The following is a 22,953-nucleotide window of genomic DNA, read 5'->3' as shown; positions in this document are numbered from 1 at the left end:
ACTGCAGGGATGTCTTGAGATTTCTTGGAAGAGGAAGGTGGCTGACATTAAAGTACCCAGACAGAAAAGGGAAAGACGTAAATTCCTGGTATTGTTCAGGGTATTTTTCTTTTCTATGGAATACTTGTATTGCTAACAGGAATGACAAGTAGGAAGCTTTTGAAGAGTGCAGTGATCAGACTTGATAGTGCATACTTAAGTCAAACTTCTCACTGATGCCAGATCCAAATCATCAAAGTACCTGTTGAAACAGCACAAGAATTTTTTTGTCTTCAAATATTCAGCAATACATGATTTTCACATTTGGTTAGGAAAACTTGGGAGTTGATTTACATTTGGACTCTTTTTATGTAGAAAGCAATGCTTTAACTATTCTTTGTGTGGGTTTTAGAATTTTAGAATCTGGTTTGTTTGGAAGAGACCTTTAAGATCGTCAAGTCTAACCATTGACACAACACTGCTAGGTCACCACTAAACCATGTCTTCAGAACCACATCTACATGTCTTACACACCCCTTCAGGAACTGGAGCTCCACCACTTCCCTGATCTTGATGAGTTATTTGCTCATGTGGGGTTGTTTTTGGGTTTTTTTGGGTTTTGTTTGTTTGTGGGGTTTTTTTGTGTTGTTTTTCCCTAACCAATCCCTGAATAAAATGTTCTGATCAACAACTGATCAGAAATAGTAAAATATTTATGACAGTAGTATTAAGTGTTTGAGTCTTGCTCAATGTGTTAGGTAGGTAATGATAACAGGCTGTTTATAAGAAAAAAAAAATCCAAATAGGTAAAAAAATGATCTTGGGGTTAAAAGTTTGGACTAGATTGATCTGGAATATAATTCATTGTTTGTAAAGATAGACTTTATCATTTCAGAATGCTGAAATTTCCTTCCCCCCTCCTGTACAGTAGTATGAGCTTGAACCCATTTTGAACCCCTGACATCCTGTTACAATGCCCTTACAGTTTCATTGGTCATAAGTCCCTGAGCTGTCAGAGATGAAGATTAAATGAAGCAAATTGCTGCATTTATCTTATGCACAATATACTGCTTTTCTCCCTGCACTTTGTTACTTCTTTCTTCTGTCTAAGGATTTTGCCTATCTATTGTTTCCTGGTTAGGTATGAAAGACTCAGCAGCTTCAGAAAATAAAACTAGATGTGGTGGTTCATTTCTCTCATGGAATGGTGAAACACCATCTTTTCAGCAGAGAGAGGCTGTGGTCAGACTAGGAGGGCAGAATGTCTGTATTCTTGGCATTGTTTCCTTGGCTGACAACCATGGGGTCAGCATGTCTTTAGTGTTCTAGGCTTGCATATATCACTCTTGACACCAGAATTACAGATCGAGTATTCTTTACCCAGGGTTTTCATGTTTTGGACAAGAGCATGCCCTGAACTTGCCTAGGAAAAGCCCATGAGATTGATCCCTCCAGGAACACCAGTGTGGGCGAATGACTGGGTGACCTTTCAGTACCTTAAGGCGGCCTTTAAGAAAGGTGGAGGTAATCATGTTAGCAGGACCTGTTGAGACAGAACAAAGAGTTTTAAACTAAAAGAGGGAGATCTAAACTAGATCTAAGGAAGAGGTTTTTTTTGCATGGGGATGGTGAAACACTGGCCCAGGTTGCCCAGAGAAGTGGTAGATGGAAACCTTCAAGGTTAGACTGGAGCTCTGAGCAACCTCATCTGGTTAAAGATGTCCCTGCGTGAGGTCCTCTCTAGCATACAACTTTCTGTGGTTCTGTGACTGTATCTGAGCAGGTCACTCCAGACTCTTTACTGTCAGTGAAGGGCTACCTTAAGGGCATGATTCCTTATGTTCTCAGGGAGCTGCTGGATTTAATGACATGAGGCCCCACTATTTTAATTAGTGGTAAAGAAGTGGGCTTAGATGTGGATACCTGCATTATAGAAGTCAAGCAAGATAACTCCCGGTCCCAATATTCTGTGATTTGGTTGCTGTGTGTTGTAAGAAATCTGGGTTTATACAGGGAGTGCTGTGGTGGTTTTCAGTGGAAATCTGTAGAATCCAGGTCTAGAATAAAACTTGTCTGTGCTGTTTAGATTCAAAATAGAGAATAGCACAGTGCTGTCTTGGTCACTGCTAGTAAAGCTCCAGAGATAATGTTGGCGAGTATTCTGTTGTTGTAACCAAACTCTGCAATGCAGTTAACTTCTAGTCTTAAAGCAGTGTTATTGATTAAAGAGCTGGTGAATTACAGGGAGGGCTATGTTCTGGTGTTCCCAGATGGCAAAGTCATCTCTGAAAATGTTACCTCCTGTTGAAATAATGGGGGGAGAGAATAAGTTAAAATTGAGTCATATTGGTGCAATTACTTCACACATGAACCTTCTTACAAAACCTCTAAGTGCCCTGATGAAATGGTTCGGTAGAATCTGCCCCACAGAGTGTGTGCACCTAGGTAAATGTTATAATGGAATCATTTGAGTTGGAAGGGACCTTCAGGGATCATTTAGTCCAACTGCCTGACCACTTCAGGGCTGACCAAAGGTTAAAACCTGTTTTTAAGGGCATTGTCCAAATGCTTTCTGAATACTGACAGGCACTGGCCACTTCTGGGAAGCCTGTTCCTGCATTTAACCACCCTGTTACTGAAAGAAACACTTTCAAATGACCACCTTAAACCTCCCTGACACAGTTTTGAACCATTCCTGCACATCCTGTCACTGGTTACTAATGAGAATTTCTCAGCACCTCCCTCTTCTTGTTGCCTTCTCAGGCAGCTGTGAAGAGCAGTGCCCTGTGATTGCATTGTCTTTTAAGTGCTGTTCAGTGGTACCCAGAATCATGTGCTGTCTAATTTTGCCATGGGCAGGGACACCTTGCTGTAGATCAGGTTGCTCAAAGCCTCATCCAGCCTAGTCTTGAAAACTTTAAGGGATGATGCATCCACAGCTTCCTTGGACAACCTGTTCCAATGTCTCACCACCCTCACAATGCAGCAATTCTCCCTTTAATCTAAATTTATCCTCTTTAAGTTTAAAACCATTACCCTTGTCCTGTTTCTACATGCCTGTGTAAGAAGTCCCTTTCCAGCTTTCCTGTAGGCCTCCTTTAAGTATTGAAAGGCTACCATAGGGTCATCTGGGAGCCTTCCGTCTCCAGGCTGAACAACACTTAATGCTCTCAGCCCATCCCCACAACAGAGTTGTGCCAGTCCTGGTCATTTCTGTGGCCTCTGAACCCCCTCCCAACAGGTCTGTGTCTGTCCTGGGCTGAGACCTCCAGAGCTGGACAGAGTGCTCCAAGTGAAGTCTCATCAGTATGGAGTAAAGAGGCAGAATCTTCTCCCTTGGTCTGCTAATTATAGGTGTTGGTTCTTCTATGATTATTTTTTGCACAAGAGATGTCTTTTGCTGATACTTCAGTTACTGTGAATTATTTTAGATATAGTGATGGTATGGGTGAGCAGAAGGAAGTGGAATGGTGTTGTCATGACTACTGTGGTGGGTTTTTTGTTTTAATATTTGTATTTCTCTTTAATTTTTATTTTTTTTATCCCTAAATTTTCAGTGATTAAAAAGAATGTGCTTTGCTGATAGTAAATTATTGGTCATACTTACAGCCTCTCGCAATTCAAGCAGAGAGAGTTCTTAAAGACTTTTTCTAGAAATCACAAAGGCTGAAAAGGAAGAGCATTCTCTTGGCAGCTTATGTAAATGGAAATGGGGTTAGTTCAATACTCATGTAATAGTGGAGTACAATTTCTTTTAGTGTTTCAAGTCAGAGTTTTGCATAGACTTTCTGTAGAAATGTTTTTTAATGCTGATAGCATGTTACTTTAACCAGTTAGTTTCTGTAAGCTTGCATCTACTACTAACAGAAAATTATTTTGTTTAATTTTGATTCATAGATTACAGAGTGGTTTGGGTTGGAAGGGACCTTAAAGATCATCTGTTTCCAACCTTCTTGCCATGGGCAGGGACACCTTCCACTAGACCAGATTGCTCAAGGCCTCATTCAACCTGGCCTAGAACATCTGCAGGGAGAAGGCATCCAGTCTCCCAGGGCAGCGTGTTCTAGTGTCTCACCACCTTCACTGTAAAGAATTACTCCCTAATACCCAGTCGAAATCTCCCCTCCTCAAGGTTCAATCTGTTCCCTCTTCTATCACTGAAAGCCCTTGGAAAAAGTCCCTCCCTGACTTTGTTGTAAGCCCCTTTCAGGTACTGGAAGGGTGCTATAAGATCTCCCTGGAGCATTGTCTTCTCCAGGCTGAAGAGTCCCAGCTCTCTCAGCCTGTCCCTACATGGGAGGTGCCCCAGCCCTCTGATCACCTTTGTGGCCTCCTGGGCCTGCTCTGGTTCAGTGTAATTCCTTACTTTTCCATAAGCAGATCATGCAATACTCACGCCTTAGTTGTGGTTAGATCTGAGTTTCTTCTATGAACTGATCCAGACCTGTAATAATTGTGTCATAAAACTGAAGCAATTTAAGGTATTTTTAGTCATTCAAAGGGGCAAATGAACTTCTTTATGACTAATCAAGTGAAATATATTCTCAGTGCATAAGAGTGGGTGTCTTTTGTTTGCTGGGTACATTCATTCTTGACCTTTGCATTACTTGGACCATAAAGGCAGTAGAGGAGTGATGGATGTGGTTCAGGATTCCTGTGCCATCAGTAAGCTGTCAGCACTGATCAAGCAGGAGTCCTTTTACAGTGAACAGCTCTAGTTTGGCTTTTAAAGCGGAGTGGAAATTTTCTGTTGTTTACATTATGTCCACTTCAAAAATTCTTAGTTTGTCCCTGAACATAGAAATCATGTGATCAGTACCTACGTAGTTCCTTTCTGGATTTCAGTTGATTTATGCCTCTGACCTCTTTTCTGTGCTTACTCAGCAGCGCCAGCTGCATCTGCAGCACTCTGCTTTGAGTTCCAAGCTAGTTTTAGCTTGGGCTGATTTGGTTACATCATCAATGCAAGCTAAGAATTGTTTAATTTGTCCTGTTTCTCAGTCTAACAAATAATCACTTGCTGAATTGCCTCCTACATGGGTAGACTGCCACTTGTCCCCTAGCCAGTTCAGTCTCAAACTATCTGGCAATCAGAGTTGGGACTAAACATCAAGAAAATTATCCATGTCTTACCCTGGGGTTGCTGATGCCTCTGAATGTTTTCTCTACTAGTATCCGTTTGCTGGGAGAGTGATACATCTTTTATTCTTTCAGGTTATTAGAAACAGCACTGAAAACTTTTTGTTGTAAAAGCTAATTAATATTGAACAGTATTAGAAAATAGGATGAGTCTTGCGTAGCATTGAGTTCTCGTGCTGGTCCTGCTTACCTGTGGTGTAAGTTACGTGCAGTTCATTTCTGTTGCAACAGGACAGTGGTGATGGTTTTGAACTAAAAGGAGATGTCTAAAAGAGAAACCAGATCTATGGAAGAAATTTATTTTTTTTTGACACTGAGGGTGCTGAAATACTGGCCCAGGCTGCCCAGAGAGGTGGTAGAAGCCCCATTCCTGGAAGCATTCCAGGTCAGGTTGAATGTGACTCTGAGCAGCAGGATCTAGTTATGTTGCTGCTCACTGCGGGGGGGATTGCACTAGATGACCTTTTAAAGGTTCTTTCCAATCCAAAGCATTCTGTGGTTGTATGATTCTGAGGAACTTGTGGCTGAAGTCCCACCTGAACCACTTAAAACACCAAACCTATGTCAGAGGATGTGAATTTGTAGAAAGTGTGATGGGATTTTAAAGACTCCTGATGATTAAGATGGTTCTGAGTGGTGTCTTCATTTCCAGTATGTGCTTGCAGTTGGTTTTCAAGCTGTGCCATGCCAAACAGCGGTTAGGTGTGGTAAGTGGTGATCTCCTATCTCCCAGCACTCCTTTCACATCATTTATCGATGACTGTTCTCCCCACTATCTGACTACACTTCTTCAGTGCATATGCAGTCTCTGTGTTTGATTTAAAAGTGCAGTTTGCCAGGGGTGGTGGTGAATTCCACTTTGCTGAAAGGCATTGGTCACACAGAATGCAGGAGAGGATTTGAAAGAATCCTGAATTCCCTTCTCTATACCTGCTTCTTCCATTTCTACTTCTCTGACAGATGTTGCTGCATAATTTACCTTGTGGTTAAGTGAACATAATCTCTGTTTTAAAACAAAAATAGAATTTTGGCAGAAGTTGGTAGCACTAGGAAAATGCTCCTACTTGCCCTGAGCGGATTGTTTCCTTCAAGGGGGTGTGTGTACATGACAGAGGCTGAAAAAGAGAGAATAAGCGTGTGTGTGGGCACTGGCAGCAGGCCACACTCATCAGGCCATGCACTGTGTCATCTCTTCCTCTCCCTTCTTTCATTGCTTTGCAAAATGTATAGGCTTGGATATATGAAATTATCCATTTATTTCAAAATTGTGTTAAATGAACTCATCTGAGTGACTCAGCAGTTCTGAAATGCTGCCAAGTGCTACACATCTTGTAAATCTCTGCATTATTTTATTTTGTATTTTATTTTTTTCTGGCAAAGCATGAAATACTCTACAGTTACTGAGGCAGAGAGAAAGCATCTTTCTTCACCCATAATGTACCAAAGCATGAAGAAAGATGCTGAAAGCAAGGATTTCTGATGTGACCCTCCTCCTTGCTGCTTTTGAATGTGAGGATTCCCACTCAGTGAGGCTGTCTGCTTGTAGCAGGCGAAATTATCATTCATGGCGTTGGCAGCAGAGAGTTTTGACGAGGTCAGTAACCAGTTCTAGCACAGCTCCTGCTCCCTCACCGTCAGCTCGGTAGCAGGACCAAGTGAGACTTCTGCTGATTCCCTTCTAACGAGGTACGAATTCCAGATCAAATGTTACAGCTTCTTGTTTCTGCATGAAGAAATTGTATTTAACCGCTGGATGTTTTCCAAGCAGGGATATCATTAAATCTGACTCTCTTGCTTCCAACTGTTAAAGCATGCTGATCTGACACAACCAGGAGGGGAACTAAAATACATATAAGTTTCTAAGACACAAGGCAGAAGGAAATGTTAGATAATTTGGTCTCTGACATTTAGGATATTGCAAGTCATTCTATGTAACTTTTACTCCCTGTTTCGAGCTCAGTAGTTCATGTTTGACTGAAAAATTAGGAGATGTTTGTTGAAAATATTTTTTTGAAAGGCTTGCTGTGTTACTCTGAAGTTACTCGAAGAGATGGTGAAATCTTAACTTCTCAGTGATTTGTCCTATTGGTTAAACAGTCTGTACTTTCTTTTAAGTTGTGTTTCATCGCATTTCTAACTTGAGATATGTCAGGAAGCTCTTCTCTGTAGTTTTGTGGGAATTTTAAGCTGGCATAAAGTGGTAGAGCTGCTGAAAGAAGCACTCGGCTTCCTCCAGTCGCTTGTTCCTGCTTTGCTGCCAGCTGGCATGGCAGGAGCGCTGGCCCCTGGTCCTAGCCTGATCCTTCTGCAGCTGTACAGTGAACCCACTGGAGACCCAGCAGCAAAGATTTGTCAGGACCAAGATCTAGCTCATTACAAAGCTGCATGAAAGGTGCTGTTAGAAATGAGGAGGTGGATCAGGGATGGCAATGAATGGCCAGTGTTAAGAAATGCATTAGGGTGGCTTTTCCTAGAACAAATGGTGGCACCACGGTTACTTTTAGCTGTTGGTTCTTGGCCATTTTCTGCCAGAAATAATTCTGTTACAATGGTGGGTCCTGTTGCTCTGCAGCCAGCAGTATGTGTCCATGTCTGAAGGCTGGTCCTCAGTTTTAATACTGTGATTTTATAACCAGGTGTGCCTCAAAACACTAGAACAAAACATGCAGTTACTTGGTGCAGCAAAAGCTATTCAGAAGTGAGTATGGTCAAGGTGCCAATGTTTATTTTATTGATAAGTACCTGTATTGCAGTAATTGACAATTGGTAGGTACTTGAGGGGAAAAGGCTTTGGACTGTTGTACTAGAGGACTTACATGAAGTAAGTTGGTCTTGGTGTTAGTAGGTTGAATGTGGAAGCTTCTAGCATATGAGGACTGTGTTTAGCCAAGTATTCTTTCAAAAAATAAACTCAATCTTAAAGGTAGAAATTGTTATTTCTTAGGCAATGCAATGTCTGAACACCCAGCTGTTGAACAACACCTAATACAGGGGAACTTCACGGTAAATGAAGTGTTTTCTCTCCACTGAGTTGTTTGTTTCTCTTATGAGAGTATTTGGTATGTGCCAGCTCTCTTACTTAGTGAGAGAAGAGCATTCTCAAACCTTCGCAGATCTGAGAGAGAGTTGTACATAATGCTAGTTGTGCTTCCTCTGCAGCCTGAGGATGGGGGTGATTTTCTGAGTCATAGAATTGTTTAGATTGGTGAAGACCTTTAAGATCATTGAGTCCAGCTAGGAACCTAACAGTGCCAAGTCCACCACTAAACCATGTCGTTTAGCACCACATCTACATCCTCTCTTGTTACAGAGAAAGGAAGCAATGGAGCTCTAAAGAATGAGATCCCAGGGACAGGTCATGCTGACCAATCCAAGATTATCCAGGCTGGGCAAGGGAATGGCTCCAGACCTACACCATCACCAGAGAACACTGTGAAGTTTGTCCCTGTGTGGTTGTGAACTAGAAATTCAGAATACATACTAGTCTTCTGGCCCATCACATACTGATACTATTTTCTGTGTAGGGAAAAAAAACTTTTCCAGGTACTGCTGAAACTGACTTCTTTGTAATGCTGTCAAAATGTAACTTTTGTTGTTGTTTGCATTTAAGTTTACCAGTGACTCTTCCTAGAGTGGAAGCTATTATATAAAATTGTGCTGTATTTTCTTGCTGAAGGATTCCAGCATTGTTGAGACAACAGTGCTGAATGGGTGAAGAAGTGTCACTGTTCCTTACTATTGAGCATGGTGATTCCATGTCTCTTCTGGCAGCACCGTGCAGTGTGTTTACTTAAGACTGAAAAATACTCTCTTCTTTTGAAATGGATTTGGATAATCTGATTGTGTATTGTTTCATCAAGAGTTCATCTCAGCAGGTCCTAGCTAGTACACTTCTTAGTTTACATGTGAGAACTGGTATAGAGGCCTGTTCTGCAGGGAGCTCAGTTCTTCCCATTTTTGGTTAGGAGCTCCTAATAACCCCGTTTAGCAAGGCTGTTGCTGCCACCGAGGTGAAGGGTGAGGTAATCACTTTAGAGCTGACTAATGGCCAGTGTACCTTTATGTTCATAACCATACTTAAGACAGTCCAAAAATCAAATGGTCACTTAAATGAAGCTCCTCAAAGCTGCTTAGCCGCAGTTGTCCTGAGGAAGTTCTACTGCTGCACCTCTTCTTGGGGGGGCTTTGTTTCTACTTCACCAAGCCTTTCAGCTTTTTACCTGTCTTCTCATTTCCCTTCATACAGTTACTGTTTGACACTTGTGGTCTTCAGCAGCCATATCCTAGACAAAGTGTTTTCTGTCATTTTCATTATTTTTACATCTATTTTGAATACTTTCTTTTCTTGAATCTACCAAAGACTTGGGTAAAAATTTTCTGGCCACCTGTGATTTTTATGGGGGAAATTCCCATATTTCTCATTTAAAATACTGACTTTAGATTTTTATTGAATACAGAAAAGGAGGGGGTCTTTTCTGTTCCTTTTCATCTTTGTTTCAGTACTCGTTGTGCCAGGTATGTATTAGCCTGGCAAAGCTGTAGAATAGCAAAGTGGTAGTGATGTTTGCTGGTGGAGTAACTTAAAGAAGGCGTTGCAGTCTGATTTAGATGTTTGTGCTTCACAACAGTTTAAAGAGAGAGATGCTTTTTTATTTGCCAAGCACTTGAAAGTAAACCTTACAAACCCACCACAGTAAAGAGCAACTAATTTTCTTCACAGCACAAGGTCCTTTCATCCTATGTGAAAAGATGGGATTCTTGCCAGCCATTAATGCTTTCAGAAGATTACTGCTATTTTCCTCTTACTATGTTTCAAATAGTAAAACACAGAACATTATTGACAACCTTTCTCAAGAAAGGTATCTGGACTTGATGCATCTTGCTAAAATATCGTTGAATTTCTCAGTTAGAAAACTGAGTGAGAAACTCAGAAAAGGGTGTGAGAAGGGAGCATCAGTACACAGTGTTGAAGCAGACTTTCTGTTTTAGAAAGAATCTCAAGTGATTAATTGCTTTTGGAACCTTAGGAGACAGAATTTTTAGTGGTGCCCAGTGATAGGACAAAGGGCTGTGGGCACCGTTAAAAGAAGTTCCACCTAAACAAACTTCTTTCCTTTCAGGGTGAAGGAGCACTGGAACAGGCTCCTCTGGAGGTCGTGAAGTCGTCTTCTGTGGAGATACTCGAGACCTGCCTGGACATGATCCAGGGCAACCTGCTGTGGGTGACCCTGCTTTAGCAGGGAGGTTGGACTAAATCTCCACAAGATCCCTTCCAACCTCCACTGTATTTTGATTCTGTGCCTTTGGAGTCAGTGGGAGGCTTTTTCCCAAGAGGGCAGTGAGGCTCACTGTCAGGAGGGTGTGTCTCTGCTGTCATATATATGTAATATGTATATGATCTGTTTATATGAAACAAAACAAACAGGAAACTGCAAACAAAACAAAACCCCCCAAACCCCATCACATTCAAAATATGAAATAAAGGAAGTCTGGTATTTGGTAAAAGCTGTGTCCTTCCTCCTAATGCTGAAAATACAATTATCAGCTTTCTAGTTGACTGAGGAATGTGGTGGCTGTGTATCAGTTTTGTACATAGCAATTTTCAAAGAGTTTTTAAGGAGATGTGAATTGCAACTCGAGAAACCACAATTTTAGAATTAGTGGTCTTTGAGTTATCCAGATCTATTAATTCAACTGTGGGTGAAACCAAGAACAGGCCAAAGAATTTTGCACTTAGCTTGAACATACCTTACTGATGTAAACCAGAAATTTCCACAGATAAAAAGGGAATTGAGAACTTAGATGTTGTTAATTAAGGGTTTGGCAATCTGATCATCCTTGGTCATCTTTGAAAACCCCAGTGTAGGATGATGCATCAGGAATGGAGTTTGAGCATAAGGAGAAACTGCTTTCCTATGAGAGCACTGGAAGAGGCTACCCAAAGAGATTCTGGAGAGACTCAAAACCTGCCTTAACATGACTGTGCAGCCTGCTCTGGGTGATCCTGCTTTAGCAGGAGGATTGGACTAAAAGATCTTCAGAGGTCCTGTCTGATCCCTGTAATTTTGTGGTCAAAGAATTGTTTGTATCTTTGCTGACTGCAATAGGAGGAGGGTTCTCTGTGCTGTCCTGGTTGCTGTCTTCTCCTTCAGGCACAGGCCTCTGATCTTGCATTCTGTGTGAGCCTCTAAGCATTTATCTGGGGGGCAGCTTTTCAGAGGAGAAGGTGGGGACTAGGCCAAAAAGAGTCTGCATCAGCAATGGAGGCTAAGGAGGAGAAAACAGTAAATGCTCAACCACAGGAACAAAACCTTCAGGGATGTGTAGGGATTATGCAAAATTGTGGTGTAAATGGATTGAGAACAGTCCTGAAAAAAAACAACCAAAAACAAACAGTGGAACTTGGAGAGTTACTCATAAGTCTTCTAATGATCATGCTTTTAGTTTGACTGTTCAGGAGTTCCATGGTTTTTTGTATTTTTCTAATAACTCTGGAGTTTACAGTGCTTTTAGGGTTTTGATGATGCTCGTTCTGAGAAGAGTGCTGGCAGCTCCTCCAGGCACTTGGTGACTCAGGGTCTTGTAGCAGTGGTGGTGGAGACAGGATGTGAATCTGAAGGCAGCCTTGGGCTTGGGGGCTGAAGCTGGAAGTGAGCAAAGACATATGTCCCCTGAAGACTGAGACAGAAGTTTTTATTTATGCTTTTGAGGAGACAGCAGCACTGAAATATTCTCTCAAGTCTAGTTTGTATCAGGAACAGTGTGGCCAGCAGGAGCCCGGAGGTCATTCTGCCCCTATACTCAGCACTGGTCAGGCCACACCTTGAGTCCTGTGTCCAGTTCTGGGCCCTGCAGTTTAGGAAAGATGTTGAGTTGCTGGAACGTGTCCAGAGAAGGGCAACAAAGTTGGTGAGGGGTTTGAAGCACAAGTCCTATGAGGAGCAGCTGAGGGTTGTTTAACCTGGAGAAGAGGAGGCTTGGGGAGATCTTTTTGCAGTCTACAACTGCCTGAAAGGAGGTTGTAGCCATATGGGGGTTGGTCTCTTCTCCCAGGCAACCAGTGACAGAAGGAGAGGACCCAGACTCAAGCTGCACCAGGAGAGGTTTAGACTGGATGTTAGGAAGAAGTTCTTCCCAGAGAGATTGCCCATTAGAATGGGCTGTCCATGGGGGTAGTGGAGTCACTGTCCCTGGAAGTGTTAAAAGTAAGACTGGATGAGGAACTTAGTGCCATGGTTTAGTTGATTAGATGGTGTTGGGTGATAGGTTAGGCTCGATCTTAAAGGTCTTTTCCAACCTGGTTAATTCTGTGATTCTGTGAAAAGAGCTTCAGAGAGTGACATCTCCTTCTTCAAAGAGAGGCTTAAAACTCTACTAGTGGGGACTCCTTGTGGATCCAGGTCTTAGTAGCATCTGAGGGGTTACAAGTCTGACTTCAATTTTGGTTTTAAGTGATGTAAGGCACTGGAATTGTCTCATGGCTCAGATGAGTGATCTTTATCTATGTGGAACAGCAAGATACTCCAGGAGCCCAAAACCCAAGCCAGATCACTTGATAAGCAGAGTCTGAACTGAAGAAGCTTGAGCAGGAGCACAGGTGGAGTTGCTCACAGAAACAGAATATCTGACACGTAGGTGTTAAAATGAATGTTTAACATAAATAACATCTTAGGTTGTTAAAATACATAGGGAAAAAAAAAAAAAAACTAGAAAGAGCTGTTTTACAGCCTTTAAAGGGATTTACTTGTTATGGGATGATGAGGATAGGAAAAAGGTGCAGTACTTCCATCACTTACTACAGGTGAAGACTCTAGAAGTCAGCTTATTAAGAGATGTCTTTAAAGGGTTGTAAGATTTAAATCAAGGTAGGAGAAGCCTTGCAACACTACTTCTGGAATAATCTCTGAATGATACTGCTCTGAGAATAAGGCAAATGAGAGGTCGTTGTGCCTACTGAGACCTAGATACACCATTTTTGGCAACATTTTGGTGGGTTAAAAGGACTGACAGTGGGGAATTGGTGAGGTACCAGATTCGGAACAATGATAAACACTGAGCTGATTTCATAGATTGAATTCTGTCTGCCCTCTGAGAAGCAATAAAATGAAATCATGAGTATGGAGTGAGATATGCTGGAGAGTAGTGTCAAGATATCTGAGGCAGAGAAGAAAAATCCTATGACATGAGGCCATTTTGTGATAAGAGTCATCTTAAAGCTTTGGAGACTCAGTCTGTCAGATGTTCAAGAGAACTGGGAAAGAGAAAGATTTTTCTTCTGCATTAACAGCACAGGCAGGAGATCACATCTATGATTATGAAGAGCAGGAAAAGAGAAAATGCTCTCAATATTCCACAGTGTTTGGGCATGTCACTTCTGCAGGGAGAATCCCTATGAGGAGACAAACCAAGCATGTTGGACTGAAAGGAAGACAGGTTACCTCTCAGAGAGGGTGGGGATAGAGGGGGGAAGTGTACCCTGGGATGGTGGGACAAGGGACCTAAGAAGTCTTGAGTCCATCCTAAGCTGCATCCAGAAATTATTAAATAGGTCTGGCTTCTAGAAGTGCTGGGGGAGTAAGGGAAAGGAAAAGCCTATTCTTCTCAGTTAATCTTTGGGAAACTTTGCTTATAATGGAGCAAGTTACTGACTGAAAAGAATGTGCTGGAGGAAGCAAAGAGTAACTACAAAGCCCACCAAGAAGGAGACAACCTGCAGAGGACTATTTAAACATGTTTTGTCTGTGGTGGGATTTGATGAGGGAGGGAAGATGGGAGAGAAGGAAATTTGCCTGTTTGAGAATTGGAATAAGAAACAAATGATTCAAGAAGGCAAGAAAGAGGGAAAGCAGGAGTGCAATTTGGTAGTTATTCAGAAGCTTTAAAAGATATTTTAAGTGTTCTGGAAGTTTGCTGTAAGTTTGGAAACGCCTGTCAGGAACTAGAAAGGAGGACTAGGATGGGTAGAGGAAGGGAGTGCTGTGAAATGGGTGGGGTTGGACACGTAAGCAGTTATTGTCCTTTGGGACCAAAGCTGGCTCTGTGGTGTTTCTACAAGTCAGAAATGGACTGAGTTGCCAAGCTGAGAGCAAGCCTGCAGGAGAGGACCTGCCCTGAAAGGACAAAGCAGACCCTGGGGAGATGGTTCATAAACATTTCTGCTACTTCACTTTTTAAACAATTTTTTTTCTGTTACACAAATGCATATTTAGCTTACTTTGTTCTACTGAAACTCACCTCTAGGATTAACTAACGTATTCTTGTGAATTTAGAAGTCTTGTGATGGAAGGGTGCAGGCAAATCCACCTCCAGGGTGCTGTCTTACTTGAGATCCTGCCAGGCAATTTGTTAATACTGCAGATTGGAGTACTCCCATATGAGTGATGTCTTGAAGTCACCTATAGCTTGGACATGCTGATAGATCCTTCCTGTCTTTCATGAGACAGCCTCAGGATCCAGAAGTGACCATTGGCATGACTGAGAGGTTTAGTGAAACTCTTCCTCTAAGGCTTACTGTTAAGCTGTTTTTTTGTTAAAGTGAACACAAGACAACCAAAAAAGATTTCTGAGAAAGTGAGATTCACAACACTGCCCAGTGGCAGAAAATGTAATTAGGTTTTGATTTGGTTTTGTGATGGCTCTTTTTATTGTAATTTTTCTTTTGGTGCAGCATGTGAAATAATGAGAAAGCAGAGAGGGGCAGGAAAATATTCTGTAATGTCAGAGAAGCTGTAAGAATGCAGAACAAGATGCTCTGCCAGGCTTTTAATTGTGTTCTAAGCAAACAAAACTTTCTTAGTTCTAAAGACTAAATGAAGTTTGAAGCCATTTGCTGTATGATACAAAATACAGTGACTCAGCATTTGCCATGGGAGCTATTTATAGTCACTCTATTTTTATTCTGAGAAAAACAATAGCGCCGAATTTCAGGCGGTTTGACCAGACGCTTAGGAAGGTCTCTGCTGAAGCTGAGGAAAATCTCATCTTGCTTGATCTCGAAAGCTGAACTGGGGAGCAACCTTCAGCATCAACGTTTTAGTGCTGTCCTCCCGGAGGTGAAATTCAGTGCTGTGCTGGGAGGCAGCATCAGCAGTGCAGCTCAGAAGCATAGCTTCTCTGCGCTGTGGAGGGGCTATCAGCATTCACTGTGTTTTATTTTTGAAGGATTGGTCGATATAATTAATCTTTGTCCATTTTAACCATCTCTTTCAGGTTTTCACAACCATTCTGTTGTTACCCTGCTGATGCAGCCAACGCGGAGACGAATGCTGTGGCTACAAAGGCTTGTTACTTTCTCATGCTGGATCCCTCAAACCCAAGAGCTACTTGGCAGTTTCCAAGGCAACCACCTGTGGAATAATTAAAAAGGATGAAGTGTTAGTGTGCCAGATAGAAGGAATTCTTGCCTGGAGAGAACACTTCGTTTTCATCTGTCATGAAGATTCAAATGTGTTTCTGCCAGCTAAGTTAAGGTAGTGCAATTAAAAAGTACTAATTTATTTTCTGGAGGTACTGGAAGTGTGACTAGGAGCAACAATCCTAATGTGAGTGTGTAATATGCACTTAAGAAAATTGCCGTGGATCCTTCTACATTAATTTTTGGGTATGTTTTAACAGAAAATCCAGGACAGGGAGGATGATGCAAAAGGCAATGTGAGTGAACAATATTTTGTATCAGTAAAGCAGTTGCGTGAACTATTTTGTGCGTTATGCTGTCTTTGCTCACAGATGATTTAAAACTGGTTAAGACTAAAATGGAGCATACATTAGTGGGAGCATAAATATAGGAAGTGCAGCCTTCATGCCAAGTACACTGAGATTTCTTTTGGCATTCAGTGAAGTGATAGATATAAAAGGAATGTAGGAGTGGGCTCACTGCAAAATGACAGTCAGAATCAAGGATTGATCTTTATCCCGTAGCTTGAAGGCTACAGCAGTGATTAAGTTGATGTTGAAATTGAACTGATGATCAGGTTTAGCTTCTTCGAAGCAGCAGCTAAAACTATTTTGAAGACCGCATTCCCAGATTCAGAGCTGAAATTACATAGTGGAGAACCCAAAAGGTAAGCAAAGGAGGTCTGTTAGAATACCAAAGAATAGCTAAAATAATAAGTTTGGTTCTGGAATTTTGAAACATCAATATGAAAGTTTATGGTAAAGCTGTTAGGCTTTAGATAACTGGAAAAGTTCTTCTTGAAGTATAATATGTTACTGAATGTATCTGCTTTATTATATATTCCTTCTCTGCCAGTCATTCAAATATGTTTGAATAGAAAAATACTATTCATTTCTGACAATGAAGTGAAATGGAGAAAGCCACATTGACGTTCTTCCCATAGCCCAAATAACTGCTCAGTTAAGTCTGGTTACCTAGCCTGATGCTTTTGTGCAGTTAATTTTGGGCATGATGCTTTTCTGAAATTTATTTTAAGCAAAGAGGAAAAAAAAAAGATATTTCTAAATTTTGGAGTTGAAATATTTGGGATGCCATCTGGGATTTGCATAATAAATTTTTATTGCCAAAATGTTTGTGGGATTCTGTTGGGATGTGGATGGGATTTCACATTCCATCCCTTCCACAGCACAAGAGGATCATTGTTTTTAGATACGGTGGGTCCAAGAAGGGAAAAAAATGGCATGGCGGTAGCTTTGTGATGTGAGGCAATAGGACTTACCCATTAACCACTGCTACCTTCTACTGCTGTAACTGCTGCTACAGAACTTCAGAAGCTGATACTTGCAGGTACCAGATGAGAACAGCTGCAATTTTCAACCCTAATAATTAATTTCCAGTTCATTGTCACCACAGCTTAACTGCCAAATCGTTTTTCTTTTTGAAGTAATTCTTCAGGCTCTTCAGTTCCTTTCAGTATGGAGCTGAGGCAAATGCTTTCGGAGACAAACACGTCTTCCGCACGAGAAGAGAATGGTGGCAAAATCTCTGCACCAGGAACAGTGAAAATGATGCAGAACTGAGGTGGCGCAAGTAGCGTGAGGGTAGTTGGTATATGTGGATCCAGCTCTGCTTTCCAAGAAGCCTAAGTAGCTCTTAAAGCTGGAAGTGGGTAGTTGTGAAAGAACATGTGTGTGTATTTGTGTAAGAGTCATGTGATAGCTGGGTGGCAATCGTGTGAAGCAGTGCAGGTTTCCCAAGAGTGTACACACAGGAGGAGTTTCAACTTGGATCTAGAAGACCCAGTACACACATGCAGGTACCTCAGTTTTTCCATTTTAGCTCAAATACTCTGGGTGAGATTCTTCTCATCAAACTTAGATTTCCGTGGGGTGAAATGCAGGTAGGATGAACAGCTCCTTGAAGGTACTTACTTCAAACCTGCTGGAAGGGAATGATTTGCCTTGATGGTTCAGCCTGAACCATGAATTTAGCCTAGAGGTCTAATGTTTAAGGAACCTCAGGTGTGCAGTTAGATGTATTTACATGCAAAACTTGGGCTTTTTTTTCTCCAGATTAATTTCAGCGCGCAGCTTCCTGTGCCAGGTGGAGTTGCAGTGGTTTACTAGCACAACCAACTTGCTCAACCTCCTTTCCCAGCTCAAACATTTGACTGACAGTTTTACCAGACTTGATACACAAGTTTCTGTGGCTCAGCACTGAGGATACTGGTGAGCCACATGGAGTTTGTTAACAGAGCTTCTAATAGAAAGAAGAACAGGGATGCTGAATTTAGGCAGCTGGACTGCGTGAAAGGAAAGACTGTGAGGCAAAATTGACTTCTAATGATAGCTTATGTTTAAATAACCTTTACCCTCCAGATGTTTTGCAGGACTGAAGGAGAGTGGAAACTTAGGGGCAGTGATTTGTTGAATAATTACAATTTCTTGAAGTGATGCAGTGTGTGTCCACATACTTGTTTTTGTAGCCTTGGCTATTAAGAGTTAGTGCTGTGTGCACCTCTAACAAGTAAATCTTCTTTACACTCTTTTCTCTAACAAGATTTATGTTATTTATGTTAAGTTGAGATTTTTTTGAAAGGTAAAAAATAAAGGGGGAAATAGTGATGTGGTAATTCTCCTAAATCACTGTATCAGGATGATCTTTAATTTTTTCTCTGGTTCTATACCATCAGAACAACTATATCAAGAGTTTGTTACAGTGTGGTAGTCTAAAAATGTCATTAAAATACACATTTATTTTGTGAAGTAAATAAGGCTTTCCTAGAAAACTTCCCTGTTGCTTAGAAATTCAGGTAATGTTTCAGGTTGAGATTTTTCAGATGGAGCTTTTCCTTCTAGCAAAAGAAGCCAGGAGTAAAATTTTAGAGCAAATGCAGGGCGAGAACCATAAGAGGCAAGTTACTTTCCAGTTAGAGAAGAGGGAACTCAAATAATGAGTAGACCTTTTTGCTCAGGCTTTCATTTTGAGACCTTACCCCTATATATATGTATTTCAAGGTATATCAGACCGGAAAGTTACATCAAGCATCTCACTAAGAAAAAAAATTTCAAATTCCCAGAGAGCAGGAATAACATCTGGGAATATCAGTTGTTACGTAAAGTTGTGTATCTTGAGGTTTTTAGAGCCATATCTTAGTTCTCTGGCTCCTTGGAGAGCAGAAGAGAGCTTCAATTGCCTGTTGCAGAGTAATAATGATTATTTTCTAAATGTATTGATACAGGACACTTTTGCCTCTCAGTACCAGTCTAGAAACTCCAGGAAAATGTGGTGTGCTCCACTGTGTTTTGCAAAGCCTTCTGAGTGCCTGGCCACTGCTTTAAGAGCAGTCACAGCACCCTTTCAAAATGAGAGACCTGGTGGATGGACTGTTTCTGGGGACCAAAACAGGCATTGAAATGTTAATGCTTTTGAAGCATTGGTCGGTATAATTAATCTTTGTCCATATTAACCTTATGCTTAGTCATGAGATGGCTTTCTCCCTGCCAACTGTGCTGTAGTTTGGGTATGTTGTTTAGTGTAGTTGAGAGGAATTTCCTTGACAAATGATGCAGGAAGTCCAGAATAGAATAGACGTCAGTTCACTTTATCATCATCCTAGGACAAGTTTATCCCTCTTTGGAATCAGTAAAATAACTCATGAAATAATTTTAATATTTTAATTTTTTTTTACCAGTAGACTTCCCAGACTCATATAATGCACTGGGTTGGAAGGGACCTCCAAAGGTCATCTTGTCCCTTGAAATAAGCAGAGACAGCCCCAACTAGAAGAGGTTACTCAAAGCCGCATCAGGCTGGACCTTGAATTTCTCCAGGGATGGGACATCTGCCTCTCCCTGGGTAATTTGTTTGAGTGTTCCACCACCCTCATAGTAAAGAACCTTTTCCAAATGTCCAATCTAAGTCTATTCTTCTCTAGTTTCAAGCCACTGGTCCATGTCCTAGTGCTAGTAGCCTTATAAATAGACTTTCCCTGCTTTCTTGTAGGTCCTCTTCAGATACTGTAAGGCTGCTATAAAGTCTCTCCAGAGCCTTCTCTTCTCCAGGCAGAGCAAACCCAGCATTCTCAGCTTGTTTTTTGTTTGCTCTGGATTCTCTCTGTCAGTTGCTTGTATTAATTTATTTACAGCTTCCCTTTGGTGATTTGAATTTCTCATGTTAGCTTGTGTATTTGTTTTTTTTTTCTTCTTTTTGCTATTGAAAAACAAAAGAAAGGCTTTAGAATTACACAATCACCTTTGGTAGAGGAGTGGAATGTGGCTTTAAATTGCTATCCACAGTGAAAGTGTGGATACTTGTAACAGGCAAAGAAAAGGTGCTAACACTTGACAGTTCTTCAAGATATTACATCTATGCTAAACAAAGTGAGTCAGGTAATGAATGTGAGGTAGAAAGAGGATCTGTTCTTGTGTGCTCGTTTTGAGCAGTAGTTTGTCTTCAGCAGTGGCCAAAGGGTGAGTAAACAAGGAGCACAGGAACAGGAACTTTACTCTCTGGGCAGCTGTAGTGATTGAGCTGGGTGTCTCTTGTGGCTTACTGGACACTGGAATCTGTTAACTCTCCCTTTTAAGCCATGAGAAATATTAGGAAGTGTAATGCTCTGTGGTTCTTCAGCTTAACTAGCATGGCAGCCTGTTAACGAAAGAATATAGTTCCTCACTTAAGTTTTGAACCTGGACTCCATTTAAAATTCACTTCTTGTACTGGAAGAGATGTAAACGATACATCTGTCTTTAACATCTCTTTGACAGCTGTGATTTTCTAGAGCTCAAGCATGCTCCAAGTGTGAAGAGTGATTCCAGAGCCTGTTGATCCATACACAGACGTAGGACCACTTGCCTTGCATCCAGTTATCCTCCTTCACATCTAGTTTCATGGAGATACTTCATGAATTTCACTCCAGAATTTTACTGATGTATGTTATTGTCCAATCAGTAATCTGCACACAGTCCTCTTTTCCTATTCATTTGCTGTCTTTGCTACTGTGAATAGCTTACTACCATCAACAGATGTTGTCATCTCACAGTTCAGCCCTTTCATGTCATTTACGAATTCATGGGAGAGCACTGGGAGCAGGTCCCTGTGGAAAGAAGAGCTGAAATGGCATCAAGTCCTGCCATAAGCAGAAGTGAGTGTGCCCACTTTTCACACGAGGCACGCTTGACTTGCAGCAATTTCTCTGTCTTGTTTTGGTGTCTTGTAAGTGTGGAGTCATTGTTAAGAATTTTTGTAGGAACAGATAATTTGTATCAGAAATGGCTTAGCCAGCAGGTCTGGGGCAGGGATCGTCCTGTTGCACATTGCACTGTTGAGGCCACACCTTGAATACCGTGTTCAGTTTTGGGCCTCTCACTACAAGAAGGACATTGAGGTGTTGAAGCGGTTCCAGAGAAGGGCAGTGAAACTGGTGAAGGGTCTAGATTGCATGTTTTGTGAGGAGCAGCTGAGGGAATGGAAGTTGTTTAAACTGGAAAAAAAGAAGAGACTGAGGGGAGACTTCCTGGCTCTCTACAGCTACCTGACAGGAGGTTGTAGCAAGATGAGGTCCATTCTCTTCTCCCAAGTAACATGGGACAGAACTAGAGGAAACAGCCTCAAATTGTACCAGAGGAGGTTTAGGTTGAATGTTAGGAACAATGTCTTCCCTGAAGGGGCTGTCAGGGAAGTGGGGGAGTCAGCATCCCTGGAGGGATTTCAAAGATGCCTAGATGGGGTGCTGAGGGACATGGTTTAGTGTTGTACTTGGCAGTACTGGGTTAATGGTTGGACTCCATGATCTCAAAGGTCTTTTTCAACCTAAACCATCCTATGATTCTGATTTCCCAAGTGTCATTCTTCATGAACTGCATATTTGTAATTTCATCCTTGCCAAAGATATGATGGGGCAAGGAGTCACTTTTTTGGGGGTGATGGAAGATGAGTGCCGTAATGTGTGAAAGGGCCAGATTTACTTTGTTCACATTGTAGCATTTTTCATATTCTGAGATTTGTGTTCTCTAAAACAGCTTGAGGGGAGCTTACTGGCTTAGCACTGTCTGCATTACCAGTGTATAGCAATAGTGATTAGTGAGGGAAATGCAGCAATTGAATATATTCCATGATCATAAACATACACTTGTTTTAGATCATTAAGTGTAGGAAACTACCTTCAAAATAAAACTATTGCTTATTATTCTTTTCTGATGTTGACATAGCAAGCATCTAATGCAGTATGAAGCAATCTGTCAAATCAAAAGGATCTTTAGTATAAATTTGTTGTTTGGGGTTTTTTTTCCTGATAGCAGCCTGTAGAAAAAGGAATGTAGTTCTGCTTCCCGTGGTACAGTCACATGTTCTTCCAGCAACCTGCACTTAGGGAGCCCTGAGCCATAGGGTTCATCACAGCTTCAAGTTTGCTGCCATGGTTTTTCCCACTGTGAAGCCATTTTGTTGTCCCTGACCACCTAGAGCTGTGAATTACACAGGTTATGTATTTGCCTTGTGAAAAAGGCTTCTTGTGGTTCTGAAGTGCTTCTGTGACAACCCTGTCCCTTGCTCACACACTACATCTGTATACTCCATCCCATTTCTCTTCAGCCTTTCCTTTTGCAGGCTGAGGAGTCTTGCTGGATTTTGTCTCTCCTTGTGCACAGCTGCCTCATCTTTTGCTGGTGTTATCTTCATTCTAAGATGGGCTAAACAAAATGGTCTCCAGAGTTCAGGATACAAACATGCAGATAAATGCAGGGTCACACTGCTGCTTGCAGTCTGTTCCCTTCCTAATTACTTCTGAAATCCTGTTTGCTGTTGTACTGCTCCTGTTATTAACCCATGTGAAAGCTGTATCTTCATTAAGCTATCTACCTGAAACTACATTGGAACCCATCATTTTCTGTTTGTGGTTAGTTATTTTTTCCCAAATGTGAAGCTTTGTGTTTATCTACTTGAATTTCATCATCTTTTTCTCTCCCAGCCATGCTATATAATAACTAGTTGGACGAAAGGACTAAGAATAAGTGCTTTGATGCAGTTACTGCTTTATTTTGGGGGTTTGACTAGATGATCTCCAGAGGCCCCCTCCAACTCCTACCAGTCTGTGCTCTTTACTAGACGTGTGACTTCTCATTGTTTCCATGTCAGGATTTATCACTATGTTCAGAGAGAGGTCTAGCTGCAGATCTGAGTCCACTTCTGTGTATGTGTAAACATATGTCTTTTTAGAATATTACTGTTGATGAACAAGACCTTCTTCCTTACTGCACTGCAGCTGAGTTTGCTTCAAGAGCTTTTAGAGAAGTTGGTAATTTTCTGAGTCCAAATACCCAATTAATTGGAGCTTGTTCAGAACCCTCCTGTGTGTGACCTGCATATTGCAAGTCCATCAGTTGGCATTTTTAGTCTTTTGGTTTCCTTAGAAATTTGGCTAAATACAAATGCTCCTGCTT

The 22,953-nt window shown here is 41.4% G+C and overlaps 1 protein-coding gene across 4 annotated transcripts in view; it reads left to right on the top strand.

Annotated features, from left to right (window-relative positions):
* Positions 1-22,953, top strand: part of LOC137457138 (endonuclease domain-containing 1 protein-like) — a 215,835-nt gene that overhangs the window by 25,939 nt on the left and 166,943 nt on the right. For all 4 annotated transcript variants that reach the window (XR_010991218.1, XM_068168940.1, XM_068168948.1 and 1 more), the window contains exon 2: positions 15,328-15,587. The gene's annotated coding sequence lies outside the window, so the exon portion shown is untranslated. The remainder of the gene's footprint in view (positions 1-15,327; positions 15,588-22,953) is intronic.

This window comes from Melanerpes formicivorus, unplaced genomic scaffold (assembly GCF_026170545.1).
Source record: "Melanerpes formicivorus ecotype bairdi unplaced genomic scaffold, bMelFor1.0.p_v2 SCAF_3, whole genome shotgun sequence".
In the NCBI taxonomy this organism is placed as follows: domain Eukaryota; kingdom Metazoa; phylum Chordata; class Aves; order Piciformes; family Picidae; genus Melanerpes; species Melanerpes formicivorus.
This window is presented reverse-complemented; position numbering and strand designations above follow the sequence as displayed.